The following is a 6,750-nucleotide window of genomic DNA, read 5'->3' as shown; positions in this document are numbered from 1 at the left end:
GTATTTCTAAGTAAAAAAATTACTATTTCCGCCACAGAGCAGCTACACGGAGAATATGAACACGTGTCCAACCATAACAGATGGATGCTATGCATAAAAATAAAATGTATGGATTCTAGCACAAACATAACTTACAGAGACATGCAGCCATCATGGCATCAGCCATTTTTGACTAGCTAGTGCATAGTGACACCTGTTGATATAAACTGGTAAGGCAGGTGTGGTTAGAATAGAGTGCTATAGAATGAGTGACATTCAATAAAATATACTTAATGAAAAAAGGGATATTATTTTAAATGAACATGTTGAAAGTTGTTGATTTAATGATTGGATCTATGATTTACAGCCAATAAATTCGTACAGTGAGCACCAGGGACCCAACCTCTGATGGAGACCAGGACAACAACACAAGGTTAGTGTTTTATAACTTACACATAAAACTTTGTTACAAAGTCTACTGTGTATAGTTTTAACCTGCCCTGTTACAAAGTATACTGTGTATAGTGTTAAATGTAACCCTGCTTTACAGTACATGAAGCTTACAGAATGAATAATTCCAGAAGAGCACTAATCTTAATGAACATCACTCCAGAGAACACATTTTCACTGCTCCAGAGTCCAATGGCAGTGAGCTTTACCCACTCCAGAGGACTCTTGGCATTTCGCATGGCGATCTTAGGCTTGTGTGCGACTGCTCGGCCATTGAAACCAATTTCATGAAGCTCCCGACGAATAGTTGTTGTGCTGACGCTGCTTCCAGAAGTACTGAGTGTTGCTACCGAGGACAGACGATTTTACAAACTGACTTTGTAAAGGTTGCATCCTATGACGGTGCCACGTTGAAAGTTGCTGAGCACTTCAGTAAGGCCTCTCTACTGCAAATGTTTTTTATAGAGATTGTATGGCTGTGTGCTCGATTTTATACACCTATCAGCAACAGGTGTGTTTGAAATAGCCAAATCCACCAATTTGAAGGTGTGTCCACATACTTTTGTATAACTAGTGTATATGTTAGCGACTGAGACGTCTACACTTGGAAGCGTAGATGCTAGTGTTTAGGGAGCTATGAATTAGAGGTCCATACCATACTTAAAGTCGGACATGGTTTCTTTTGCGAATCGCAGGTGTTTGAAGGTTTCTACAACAACAACTGGATGCTTCATTTATTCACAGCTGTAGTCTTCATCTATAAGAATGACATCCTGGCATTCAAAGCGTACACCATCTTCAAAATGTATTAGAGGGACAACTATAAAACAATTTTAGAACGCAAGTACAGGTATTCGGACACGTGGTGTGTGTGTGTGTGTGTGTGTGTGTGTGTGTGTGTGTGTGTGTGTGTGTGTGTGTGTGGGTGTGTGTGTGTGTGTGTGTGTGTGTGTGTGTGTGATGTCACGAACCGGCTCAAAGCCCGTAACAAAAGGGAGACCGCGTGGAGTTAAGGAGTAACAAAATATATATTTACTAAATAAAGTAACTAAGTACAATATACAATGGTGTGTGTAATCAGTAATCAGTAGTGTAAGTGAGTGTTTAGCATGCATGAATGTGATAATGCAGGGTGTTGAAAGGTGCCAAAGCAAACAACCAAAAAGCACCACGAAACACAACAAAATCTATCAAGGTGTCTGCATGGAGAGAGTCTCCTCCATGAATGGGGAAGTGGTGCATTTATCCTATGACAGTGGGCCCAGGTGTTTCCCATGTAGCTGACGACCTTCCCAACTCCGCCCACCGGCATCCTAATAAGGAAACAAGAACAAAGAGAGAATACGGCAGACAGAGTGGGAGGGTCGTCACATAGACTTGTAAGTGTGTGTGTCAGTCATAGTGAGTGAGTGAGACTGATGAACTGAGTGTGTGAGCGTCATGTACCCATGAGTTGTACTTATGAGAAAAACTAATGTGGACTGAGGAGTCCAAATATTTTACAAAACATTTGAGCCTTGAGCATTAAAATGTGCGTGTGTGTGTGTGTCCGGATTCATTCACAGACGCAACAATCAGCTTGTTGGGGGTGCTACAGAAGCGGTGGGACAGAGGATACGGCAACAGACACACACTGTGACACACACACTGTGACACACACATGGTGAGATGCACACACAACAACCACCATTCACTTTTATCTCTCTCTGTCTAATGTCTGGGATGCAGTGAGATGTTCAATGAGTATCCATGTCACTTCAGTATCCTCCCTTCAGCTTGTTATTCTATTTTTAGAAAGTTTAATAGCCGTATTTACCTCGACAAACACCCCATTCCCTGCAGGCATTCCTGTATTTATACTGATAAAATCATATAAATGTGCAGGCATTCCTGATAAAATCATTTAAATGTTCTCGCCTTCCTGTAGCCCCACCCCCACATCCTCAGTGTCGTCCAAAGAAACCTGTACATGATACAACAAGCAAGATTAGGTTAGTCATTTTTGCCTTTTACAGTATGTAGTGTACTTGGACTGTGGGGGTATCATTAATTGGTTTTTAAAACTACCATTTGCAAAACAAGTTTATTGTGACATTATATGTTTTTCAAATGATCATGGTGACAGTCTACCACAAAGCTGTATGAGGATGACCAGATCCAGGTACCAACCAGAGGCTCAGAGTCAATGGTCTCAGATTCCACTTAAGATCCAGCATTGTCTTATCACTGCAACATGACATTGCCTGAAGCTTGGCCTACTCCAAGGCGATCTCCACTGCACTAAGGGACCGAGAAGGAGGAAAACAGAGACCCCTTCATTCTACCACATTTCACGAAGTCATTCAACGTTTGATTCATTCACCATTATATCATAATTAACAATAAAGTGAATAATCTTTGCTTCTACTGTCACGGCTCCTCCTCTGCAGTGCAGGGGCGGTTCCTCCTGCAGGCAGAGGAGGGATGTTAGTGATTGGAGTCACCTGGGCTCTAAGTATTTCAACTGTCACTAATCACTTCTCTCTCTCTGCTCCTCCAGGTATGCTCATGTTTTGTTTGTTCCTTTGTAGTTTTGCATAGTTTTCACTCAGTCATGTTCACACACACACACATATTCACGCATCCATGCACTTTACATACACCTTACATTATGATACTTCCACACCTCATTCCTTTTTCTTAGTTTAAGTTAATAGTTTGTTGTAGAATAAAGAACCTTTTTAAATTGGCCTATACCTGTTGTTCGTGTCCCCTCATTTTTGTCACAGGCTATGAGCCAGCTTGTTATTATTATTATTTGTGCTACATGTAAGGTTCACTAGGTTATTGTGGACTATACAGATTACTCAATTACAATGTTTAGGTTGACTTAAAAATATTATGTTTTGGTATTGTCTACTTTCTATAACTGGGGCCTGTTGCACAAAAGTAGAATTAAGACATCCGGGATAAATGACTCAGCTGAGCTCAATGAAGCCAAAACATGTGCGTCCAGGCTTAATTGGTTGCACAAAGACCAAGCCAGGATGAGCAGACACGGATTCATTAAGCCAGGTGAAACCAATCCTGGATAGGTGCGCGCTCACGGCTCACTCAAATAGACCCCGCCACAGATCACAGATTAACTGATTTACCATGGCAACTAGAGCCGCGTACTTTTCCCCGTCGGAAGCACAAATCCTCATGGAGGCATACGAGGAGGTAAAAGATATAATTAAGAAGAAAGGCAACACCGCCACATGATAAAGCAAAGAGAAAAAGCGTGGCAAAGTATTGCAGACCGCCTGAATGCGTAAGTAGTGCACAATTACACACTCACCGCTCCGCTGAAACATCACAATTACAATTCAAATATTTAATTCACATCTCCAAAAATGCAGTTGTACTGTAATTATGAAACGGTTAAATTTTTAATTGAAATGCACTGCAGATATGAGTGAAATTGTGTAAAGTAACTCCATCACACTGTATAAAGCTATGATACATTTTTTGATATTTTTACTGAAACAAGACAAAAATACCAAGTAATTTTTTGCAGTGTGACTCCATTAAATGTGTGTGTGTGTGTGTGTGTGTGTGTGTGTGTGTGTGTGTGTGTGTGTGTGTGTGTGTGTGTGTGTGTGTGTGTGTGTGTGTGTAGATTAAACATGAACGGGCCAAAACGGACATGGCAGCAGGTCAAAATCAAATACAAGAACATTCTGCAGAATGGTATGGTCCCTGACTAATTTTTAACAAAGCACAAGCATATATTGTACCCAGAAGGTGCCTGCTCACACATTGTCTGTACTGTTTTAGCAGTGAAAAAGAATACCCACAGACAAGGCACGGGTGGTGGGTCACCAAAGGCTGACCTTACCCCAGCAGAGGACATGGCCTTGGAGCTAAATAAAGGCAGGCCCGTCTTAGAGGGATCCCTGGGGGAAAGAGACGAGCATAGGTTCCTCCCAAGATGCACCCGCTTCATTCAAGGTATGTCCTTCCATCTCTACATGGGATACAACCACATTCATATTGAATCAATTTGGACTGTCTGACTTTGTTTACCATTGCCTTGCAGTGTCTGGCAGCACTGTGTTCCTGTTAGAGCCACCAGCACAAGCACCAGACGATGCTGATCCAGTGAGTACTCCATCAAAGGCATACTGTAGGCCTGGCATGTCTTGTCTACTAGCTTCAATATGAATCCGATTAAATGTGATAGGGTGAAGGCCCAGTGCAGCAGCAACAGCACATGATGGAGACGATGATGAGGAGGAGACCATCTCTCTGGATTCCAGAAGGCATGAGGTATCATGTTAAGACTGTGAAAGTACTATTTACTCTACAATGGTGAGGAGTCCTCATCAAAATCAAAAAATCTAATTTCTTTTACAGGACCCAGATGCTATACAGTGGGAAAACCAGCCTGGCAACATAGTGCGTATTAATAAAAGGACACCACATCCTGCCAAATTCCAGCTGCGCTAATTGTATTGTGTTCACAGAGCTACAAGCTATCAGAAAGTTGTATGGCAACCACCTCCGGCGCCAAATAGAACTGGCAGACATAGACATTCAGTACAAGAAGAAAAGATGGAAAATCTTGCACTGGAGTCCGAAATAAAAAAGAGGACAATTAGGAAACTGGACCTTGAATAAAAAACTTGAGAGGGAGGTGAGATATGCCTTCAATGTACACTGTATGCTAACTGTAACACAAATGTATTAATCATTATTTTTCTTTCCTCCCCAGCTCCAAGAAGATGACACAGCTCAAAATAAAATTTGGTATATTCTCGTAAAGTCAAGTGAGCCATGACATATGAGCTCTTATGTGAGCACACAGGACGGTGGCATCTTTCTAAGGTTTTTTTTATTTTCCCAGCAATCAGTACAACCAAGTCATCGTTATAAGGCATCACCCTCTTTTGCCCACCCCCCCAGCACCAGGTGTGGCCACTACCTATATGAAGGCCCAAAATTGTGTGTTCCTTTCTGCTCTGACAATGGCATCGCCATTCGTGCGAGATGTGGTGGATGAAGAAGCACTTGTGCTGAGGAGAGCCTTCAGGCGAGAAAGGGTCTTCAGGGACCGGTTGGACCCACTGCTTCCCTGATGACCATCTATATGAAAGATACAGGTTTCTGCAGATGGCATCAGGTATCTATGCAGACTACTGGGTCCCAGGATTAAGCACCGCACTGCACGGAGCCATGCACTGAGTGTGGAGCAAATGGTTTGTGTGGCCTTGCGCTTTTTTGCTAGTGGAGCCTCCTGTACTCAGTGGGGGATGCAGAACAGCTGAACAAGGCCACAATTTGCCGCACAATAAGGAGTGTGTGTCTGGCTATCAAAGCATTAGCAGATGTCTTCATCTCCTTCCCTGGCCACAGAAGACTCTGTGACATCAAGAGGAGTTCTATAGGATTGCAGGTAGAGGATCTACAAATTACAGGACAACTGTTAACACATAGTAGGATACTCATTACTTTGTGTGACAGGTTTCCCCAATGTCATTGGTGCAGTGGACTGCACACACATAAGGATAAAAGCCCCTCAGGTGCCCATGAGGCCGATTTTGTGAATAGGAAATCCTTTCACAGCATTAATGTTCAGGTGAACATAACTTTTTGATATTGTCCATTGACGAACACTCTGCATTGCCAGTGATGTGCATTGATTGGTGTAATATTCCTCATCTTATGATTTCAGATGGTCTGCAATGCTGACTGTGTGATCAGCAATGTTGTGGCAAAATGGCCTGCGTCAGTCCATGACTCCAGAATCTTTCGGGCCTCTGAAATCTATCAGTGCCTATCACAAGGTAAGCCACACACCCTATTTATAACCATCATGGCTGTGTCAAGAATATCACTGTGTTTATGAGGTAGTAATGATGAGATTTGTTTGACAGGTGAATTCTCTGGTGTGTTGCTGGGAGACAGGGGGTATGGCTGCCAGCCTTTTCTCCTGACACCTTTCACAGACCCCCAGGAAGCACAGCAGGCCTACAACCATGCCCATGCCAGGACCAGGGCCAGATTGAAATGACCTTTGGCCTCCTGAAGGCACGCTTTCACTGCCTTCACAAATTAAGGGTCAGCCCTGTTAGGGCATGTGATATTACTGTGGCTTGTGCTGTCTCCACAATGTGGCCTGCCTGAGGAAGGAGAGGCCCCCAGAGTGCCACCAGCCATGGACTGGGACAATCCGGCAATCTTCCCTGATGACGACAGTGGTCGGCTGCTGAGGGACCAATATGTGTTGAATTATTTAGTTAGTATGTGTGCTTTCAATTTTGGTTAAATATGTCCTGCGGTGGCAGAGGAATTTGGGTT

At 43.0% G+C, this 6,750-nt stretch overlaps 2 long non-coding RNA genes across 4 annotated transcripts; both read left to right on the top strand.

The window, feature by feature from the left end:
- The first annotated feature begins 3,336 nt into the window (after positions 1 to 3,336).
- Positions 3,337 to 5,325, top strand: LOC139027901 (uncharacterized). Of its 2 annotated transcripts, XR_011480049.1 has the most exons (4): positions 3,337 to 3,721; positions 4,070 to 4,140; positions 4,228 to 4,401; positions 4,490 to 5,325. It is a non-coding gene; the product is annotated as an uncharacterized lncRNA (long non-coding RNA). The 2 variants fall into 2 exon arrangements; XR_011480048.1 differs by having other exon boundaries at positions 3,338 to 4,140.
- A 234-nt stretch (positions 5,326 to 5,559) lies between these two features.
- LOC139027900 (uncharacterized) lies at positions 5,560 to 6,549 on the top strand. 2 transcript variants are annotated; one of them, XR_011480046.1, is made up of 3 exons: positions 5,560 to 5,845; positions 5,914 to 6,236; positions 6,327 to 6,549. It is a non-coding gene; the product is annotated as an uncharacterized lncRNA (long non-coding RNA). The 2 variants fall into 2 exon arrangements; XR_011480047.1 differs by lacking the exon at positions 5,560 to 5,845 and having other exon boundaries at positions 5,953 to 6,028; positions 6,125 to 6,236.
- Positions 6,550 to 6,750: the final 201 nt, after the last annotated feature.

Source organism: Salvelinus sp. IW2-2015, linkage group LG6.1 (genome assembly GCF_002910315.2).
Source record: "Salvelinus sp. IW2-2015 linkage group LG6.1, ASM291031v2, whole genome shotgun sequence".
NCBI lineage: Eukaryota > Metazoa > Chordata > Actinopteri > Salmoniformes > Salmonidae > Salvelinus > Salvelinus sp. IW2-2015.
Note: the sequence above shows the minus strand (reverse complement) of the source record. Positions and strands in the feature narration are given on the sequence as shown.